The sequence below is a fragment of the Euphorbia lathyris genome, chromosome 2, assembly GCF_963576675.1.
Source record: "Euphorbia lathyris chromosome 2, ddEupLath1.1, whole genome shotgun sequence".
NCBI lineage: Eukaryota > Viridiplantae > Streptophyta > Magnoliopsida > Malpighiales > Euphorbiaceae > Euphorbia > Euphorbia lathyris.
Genome location: NC_088911.1, coordinates 46,395,243 through 46,403,554, shown reverse-complemented (window position 1 = coordinate 46,403,554; position 8,312 = coordinate 46,395,243).

Sequence of the window (8,312 nt, the reverse complement as noted above, 5' to 3'; positions counted from 1 at the left end):
AAAGCAAAATACACAAAGAGAAAGTCAGAAAGGCTCAAACCAAAATCTGGCACGATGGGGCAAAATCTACCTGACTCAGGGTCAGCGAGTCGATCCGATCCAGAAGCCGCGACACTGTCCGACTCCTCTCAACGCTTAAGTCGAAGTCCCTCCATCGAGTCATAAATGGCAGCCTCGGCACTCTCGGTCGAGGTCGAGACCGGCTAGGAAGGATGTGTCTCTCGTATGCCCACACCTGCGGTAAAAACAAGGACTAGGAGTGTGAAAAATGCGAAAAAGATAAGACGGATAAGTCAAGAAGGCGTCACGTACCAGCAGGGCAAAGGTATAACCGCCGAAGTCCTTGCGCTTCCGGCAAGTCAGATCCAAGAACTTGTAAAGAAAGGCTAAGCCTGCCCCTGCCCAATCATAAGAAGCCGCTGCATCCAGATCGCTAAGTGCCTGAATGAGACCTGCGTGTACCTTCCCGCCCTTCGTGCGGAAAATCATCTCACTCAGAGCATATACTAAGAAACTACGAACCGCCAGGTCGGTAGCGTCAGTCTCGCAGAAATCACGTCTACTCAAGAGGCTCGCGGTAGAGACAAACTTCGTCAGAGTAGACTTGGCGCATAGACGAACTCCCGGTCCAATCAAGGTAGCAAGCCTAGCAGGGTCGACCCGTGGTCGCATCATACCAAAGTGGAAAGGGACGGGAGTGTTGCTCCCTCGCAATCCTGTCAACAGTGAAAAATCTCGAGGCGAGATGGTCATCTCCCCAAAGGAAAGGTGGAAGGTGTGGGTCGAGTCAACCCACCGCTCGCATAAGGCCCGTAGGCCAAAAGGATCGCATACCCCGTTGGTGCGGGGTAGCGCTGCAATAAAAGGCTCGAAGCCCAACTCGCGCACGCGGGCTCTCGCCGCGGCGCCTAGCCTATCGTGCCATGAGTGAATCTCGGCGGTGGTCCCCGAAATCTCAATGAACTAAAAAGGAACAAGATAAGAAAATTTAAATACAGCTCCTAAGGCAAGCAAGTGATAAGAACGCGTTAAGACTAGGTATTCTTTCATTTTCTAACCTAGAGACATCCGGTCAGTTAGGACCAATTTTCTGTAAAAATCTCTCATGTAGGGTCCTTCACGTAAGGTTGAGTCAATTCTTTGATCCACTCTCGTCTGCGGTGACGAGAAGCGTAGATTAGGTTTTACTATTCACGTTTTTACTATTCACGTGCACTATTCACGTTTTTACTATTCACGTGCATTAGCTAAGTTTTTACTATTCACGTTGTCACTATTCACGTGTACTATTCACGTGCATTAGCTAAGTTTTTACTATTCACGTGCACTATTCACGTTTTTACTATTCACATCGTTTTTACTGTCAACATGCATAAATTCGTAGTGTACTATTCACATGCATATAGTGCGCATTCTTACAAAAACAAACAAGTGTTACGTGTAAATAAAGAAATTCACGTTTTCTAGCTAAAGTCCTCTAAGGCAGCCTAAGAGTTAGCATGCAAATCATGTTCGTATAGGAATGCTAAAGCCTAGAGTTCAAATCAAATAAAAGTGAGAAACCGCTTACCTCGTTGCAGCGTGTCCTGCTCAAGTGTGTTGTAGGGTCGTGGAAGGTATCCACTCTATCCAGGTTTACGTAAACCTCGTCCATGCCTCTGGTGCCATCCCATTCGTCTAAATCCATCCCGAGAATAATCCAAATTGAAGTCTAGTGAGAGAAAGAGGAGAGAGAAGGTGTGGGGTTGAAATGAAACCCCACCACCTTATATAGGAAAAGGGAATGGCATTCCCGTAAATAGTGAAAAAGGTACGATTTGACATAAAGGTAAAAAGTAAATAATTAATTACCAGGTGCACAGACCTCCGATTTGCAGTCCGTTTCAGCCTGCATTTCTCCCAGACAGTGACTAACATTGTCAAAACATCAATTCCAGACAATAGCTAATTTTTACAGAACAGTGACACCAGTCGAAATACAGACGATAGTCAACAGAAAAACAATCAGTAGTCTATTTCATTTCGGACTCAGACGTGTGCCCATCGAATCGTCGAGATGATAGCTCTAGTGAGAAAATACAGACAACCGTGTGGTAAGAAAATCCAGAAACAGAACCCGCTTTTTTGCCATTTGACTCACGGTCGCAGATCGCAGTTGCTTTTTAGCCATTTGACTCATGGTCGCAGACCGGAGTTGCTTTTGAGCCATTTGACTCACGGTCGCAGATCGGAGTTGCTTTTGAGCCATCTGACTCACGGTCGCAGACCGGAGTTGCTTTTGAGCCATCTGACTCACGGTCGCAGACCGGAGTTGCTTTTGAGCCATCTGACTCACGGTCGCGGACCGGAGTTGGTTTTGAGCCATCTGACTCACGGTCGCAGATCGGAGTTGCTTTTGAGCCATCTGACTCATGGTCGCAGACCGGAGTTGCTTTTGAGCCATATTTACCTAAGATCGTAGACTAGGGTAGCGGTTTAGCCATTATCCCCACAGTCGTAAATCAGGGTAGCTGTTTAGCCATTATCCCCGTAATCTTGAAATAGGGTAGCTGTTTAGCCATTATCCCCGCGGTCATAAACTAGGGTAGCTATTTAGCCATTATCCCCGCGATCGTGAACTAGGGTGCAGCCCGAAGCAGAGTCTGATGCAGTCAGAGAGCAACGCCAGAGCGCGCAGCACAAAGGTCAGGTATGTTTCCTCCTACTCGTTACGTGTCTTTTACTTTTATATGTTTAACCTTGCATGTGTTATGTTGGCAAAAACGTTTTCGAACCACACACATCACTGTCAAAATAGAAAAGTAAGGGCAACTGTAGACACCGAGTCGGAGGACCTATGACGAAAACCTGAAACAAGACGGTCGAAGCGATTGATTCCGGAAGTTTTGAAAAATATATAAAGAATAATAAGCTGAGGAAAATTAACGGCACGGTGCGGGCACGCAACGGCATCCCGCACGTAGACGACGATGGTCGAACGCCCGCTTGACGGCTCGAGACGTGCGTGCGGCGTCCGTCGGACGCCCCGTGAGTGGCACGCTCTCGACGCCCGGGGCAATGCCTGGGATCGCTGGCGGTGCGCGCCCTCGTGGGAAGTTGAGCACACGTGCCTGGCAGCGCGAGGCGCGCGTTCGGCGGCCGCGGCGTGCGAGCGTCTAGCTGCGGGGAACGCGCACTCGGTGGCCACGGAGTGCACGCGTCCGACGGCGCGGGGCACGCCCCGGGGGTCGCCGGGCGGGCACCCAACCACGTCGGGCGAACGCCCAACGCGTCGGGCGGACGCCCGATGAGGGTTGGGCGCGGGCGCCCAACCTCGCGTTGGGCGCTCGCCCAACGCCGTTGGGCGATCGCCCAACGAAAGTTGGGCGATCGCCCAACATTGTTGGGCGGCCGCCCAACTATTGTTGGGCGGCCGCCAACAAGGTTGGGCGGCCGCCCAATCACAATGGGCGACGCCCAATTTTTTTTGGGCGTCGCCCATTGTTCCGGGATCCGTTTCCCTATATAAGGGCACGGATCCCAAGGTGAAAAAGGGAGGATTTTGGGGGGAGAGCTTTCTCACACTAGATATTTTTCTAGAGAGAGGAAGTGGATTTTTTGGGAAAAAAACATTTTTTTTTCCTAAAATTGAAAATCTCTAAATTTCCTAAGTTCAATTGTTACTAAATATTTCATAAAAAACGGGAGCTCGCGGTTCGTGGAATCAATCGGCTTCGACTGTCAGATACCGAATTAAAGGTATTATCCGAGGACTAGACTCTTTATTTTATTTAATTTATTCTCTCCTTCTATTTATTTTTTTTATGCTATAGTTTTTATTCCTTTAGTTATTTATTTATTTTGTCACGTTTTATTTAATTAACGTATTTATTTAATTTTCGTTTCGTGTTAAATAAAATTCGGTTTTGTTTTAAAATAAAAACCTCGTTTTGGATATCCCAATACGAACCGTGATCCGATAAAAAGGTAGTTCGGGTATCGAAAATGTTGTAATTATAAGTTTTTAATTTAAAAGAGGTTTCCAAATAACGTTTTAAAATAAAAACATCGTTTTAGGAACTTCCGTTTTCGACTATGATCCATCTTTGGTAGTTCGGAAGTCCAAAACGATTGAATTAGATTTAATTTAAAGCTTTTGAATAAATCTGGAAAATATTGGAGTGCTGCTGTAATTTGCCAATTCTGTCACTAAATGCTGTTTACCGACGGATTTTCCATCGGTAAATCTGCCAAAATATAAAAAATGCCATTTCAGTCCCTTTTTCTTAACTTTTAGACTTTTAATCCTTAGTATATATATATATATGATTATGTAATACATTCTTTTCAAATTGTTTTAAAACTTTAACATATATAATTATTTTAGGAGATTGGTATTCCATTTTTATTCTAATTTTTTTGTATATGTACATATTACTTTCTTTTTTATTATTATTCATTTAAATTACATTAAATTCTATTTTAAATGTTATTTACTTGGGCATTTTGGGAGATAATTAGTAGATATTGGGGGATGAACATATAATTTTTTTGACATTAGGATTATACTAGTTATGTATATATATATAGTTTTGGGGTATATTTGGGTTATCTTAATTATTGTTAAATAAAATTATTTTGAGTGATAAAGGCTATTTTTCTATTTATGAATTTGATTCACTATTTTCTTATGTTTAAAGTATAAATATATTATTTTCATTATTCTTTCTTATATATGTATTAGATAGTATATTTTCTTTTACTCTTATTTTATGTCTTTTGGGCTAAAATGTGTAAATATATATCTATATTATTTTCTTTATTTCTTTTGGTCATTTATAAGTCCATGTTTCAAATGGGCTTCACTTGGAAAAATTAATTTTTGGGCCTAAATGTGTTTATTGATGTAATTACAATAGTTAGAGAGTCCATTAAATAAGTGGGGAAAATAAGTCACAAAAAAGAGAGTTTTCAATTAAATTATTTAAGCTAATGAGCTTTCTTAGACCTCTAATATAGATAAATAGAGTCATTTTGGTTGATATTTCAAATCGTCTTCAAAACACCACGTTTTAAAACCTTAGTCCGTTCCAACGACGGATTAAGCGAACATTGTAATCAAAATCGTTTTCTTCGTTAATAATGGAGATTTTGAATCGCTTTCTTAATGAATTTGTACAAAATAAAATTGACTTGTATGTTTAACCACGTTTTCTTATTAAAAGGCTTTTACTTTAACGTTTTCAATTACTCGAGTCGTTCCAACGGCGACTCGGGTAAGCTTCATCAAACGGGGTTTTAAAACGCACCTAAATCGTTCCAACGGCGATTAAAGTGCGAACCATGTAATAAACATCGTTTTGGGGAAATAAGTTAATGTAGAATAAACACACAACATGACTTTTAAATACGGTTGTAAATAAATCACTTCTTTCTCCCCCCTCTCTGTGTATGTATAACATAAATGGGTGATTCTTTACTAATATGGCTTTTCAATAATATATGCTCAAAACGGTTTCTAAAAAGAGAAAGAAAAGGGTTTCAAATGAATTTTAAACTTAAAGAAGTATACGATTAGTCCGTTATCGCCTAACATGCTGAGTAGGAGGCCGGTGGTTCATAACCGGGCGATGTCGGGGTGCCTAGTAGCCTTTCTCCGGAAAGGAGCTAGCCTTCTCGACTCGTACCTAAGTTTCCCAAACCCACACCGGTCTCCCGCAAGGGATCGGTGTTCATTTTCCCATTCGTGGGTGGCGACTCTTCCATATCTCCGAGCTCCGGCCCTGCCGAGCAGCTTGATTCCACGATTGGTTGCTTTCGGCGCCAATCACCGCTTACGTCGCCATGAGGTTGTCCACCCCCCGGTCCGCTCGGGAGATTAGGCCGCGGCACCTCGTCTAACAACGGTGCAATCAGAAAACGGTATTTTGGAACTTGAGTCTCTTTAAACTAACCACTAAAAAGCCATCCACATTACAACCCCCCCTCCGAGTTCATTTTTAATGTTGCCTAACCATGTTATAGGAGGAAAAACCCGGATGAAAATGCAAATTCAACATGATCTTGAGTAAGTGCAAAGAAGAGTGCTAAAACACCGACCCACCAAAAATTGAGCGTAAGAGTGAAATTCCTTAGTGAGGTACTACCGAGTTCTCAAAAGATGATCGGCTCCCGTTAATATCGCCTATTAAACTTAATCATGGAGGTCTCAAATAAGTTTTTGTACTCAATTGCTTGCGTAGGTACTTACCGAAACCTTTGCATAAAACCGTAACTTTGAAATCACGCACTGGGTAAAACCAACCTTCGGTTTGTTTCTCAATTATCTCAATCCCTTGTCTTTCGATTTCTTTTACTTGAAGACAAGTAAAACTTTAAAGTCCGAGGAGGTTTGATAGGGGCGTTTCGTCCCTATATTTTAGCGTGATTTACGGTTTAATTTTAGAAGAAATAAATAAGTTTAATTACAAAAATAGAGTGTTTTAATAAAATAACAAAATAAAAATAAATTCCTTACTTTCGGATAATTTTCCTTATTTTTGATTAATATTAGAAAATAAAACGTCAAGCTAACTCGGCTCTCAAGATTTGTATTTCAGGTACGAGGAAGGAGTGAAAATCTACTCAAATACGCGGGGCGTATCGTCATTTACGCGGGGCGTATCGTCATTTACGCGGGGCGTAAAACATGGTGTCAGAAATAATTGCCTTATCCGCAGGCACCATGTGGAAATGACTCAGCATACGCGGGGCGTATGACACCTTACGCGGGGCGTATGACACCTTACGCGGGGCGTATGACACATGTCGGAAATGATTGGCCTAATCCTGAAAGTCAGACTGCATTGTCTCCCGGAGTCAACTCTCCATACGCGGGGCGTATCACCATTTACGCGGGGCGTAAATGGTAGTTCTTCAACGTAAAAAGATCAGAGACTCATTTACGCGGGGCTTACTTCAGCTACACAGGGCGTATTTGAGACAATTAGGCATAGAATTGGTCCACATGCAGGAGATTTCTGACGGAATGGGCACTTACGCGGGGCGTATATCACCTTACGCGGGGCGTATCATGGGATTTCTGCACCAAATAATGTTGCTCCATACTTGTACCTTGTGAAGTTACAATTCTACCCCTAGCTTGATGTATAAATAAGAGTGACTAGCACTCATTTAGACACCTTCTACTTTCTATCTTCTACCTCTACCTTACCTAGATAGTTGTTGTATAGTTTTGGTCTTAGATTGGGTTTATGTAATAAAACTCTCCCACCTCGAGAGCTTGTTCGGTTATTCCGGCGTTCCATCAACGTTCCACTCCATCATTCATCACCAAGCTCGAGAGTTCCACCTCCAAGTCCTAAGAGACGGCCTTGAGTCTGGTTGGCTAGTCCCGAGGGCCGATTCTTCCCTCTTCACTTGCTAACTAGCTTGCACTCTTCCTATGTACTAGGCTTGGTTGTATTCCTCATTTATGCTTTCCATATTTATAATATATGATTTGCAATTTCCATTTCTATATACGTGTTGATGTTTATTGCTTGTTTTGATACTCATAATTGACTATTGTGTAGGGGAACGCGATTTCCGACGCCATTCGGGCTATCTTTAGGGACTCATATAGGTGTTGCCTTACCGGAAGTGACAAACCGAAAACCGTAGGAATTGACAAGCCATGTAACTTACGGGACCTAGTTTCTGACCCCCAGCATTAGACACGCCTTGACTAGGAACCACGTAGTCTAAGTACTTCACGGGTCGGTCGAACTACACGTAGTCGTCTTTGCAAGAGTAAATTGTCAATCGAATATATTCGAAGTCATTGCCTTTTATATTTATAACTTATCGTCGCCCATATCATTCCGTGGAGTTTTCCGTTACATAAACCTGTGTCGCCAATAGTTTAGAAGTAGTTTGTAGTTGTGTCGCACACCAATCCCAAAGTATACACCGCTTAGATAACGTATAAAACCGAGTCGTCTAATACTTGCAGTTATAAATCCCGTGGATTCGATACCCGGTCTTAACCGGATTATTACTTGATACGACGGGGTACACTTGCCCCTAAGTAGTCGTAGCGTCTAAGTAGAGTCAAGAGCAATTTATAAAGATCACATCCATAGATATAGAGTCCGCACTCATAATATATACATTTCGTCGTAAGAAACTCTACCACTAGGCATCGCGCTATCATCCTCGAAAGCACCTCCAACATCGTAGCGATCAAGAACACTATGTTCGATGTACGGGAGTTCCATTACGTGGGAAGCGAAGAGTCTTTAGTAGGATTGGGCCTCTTCTTCGGTGAGAAGATGGAAAGGAGCCCGGTATTG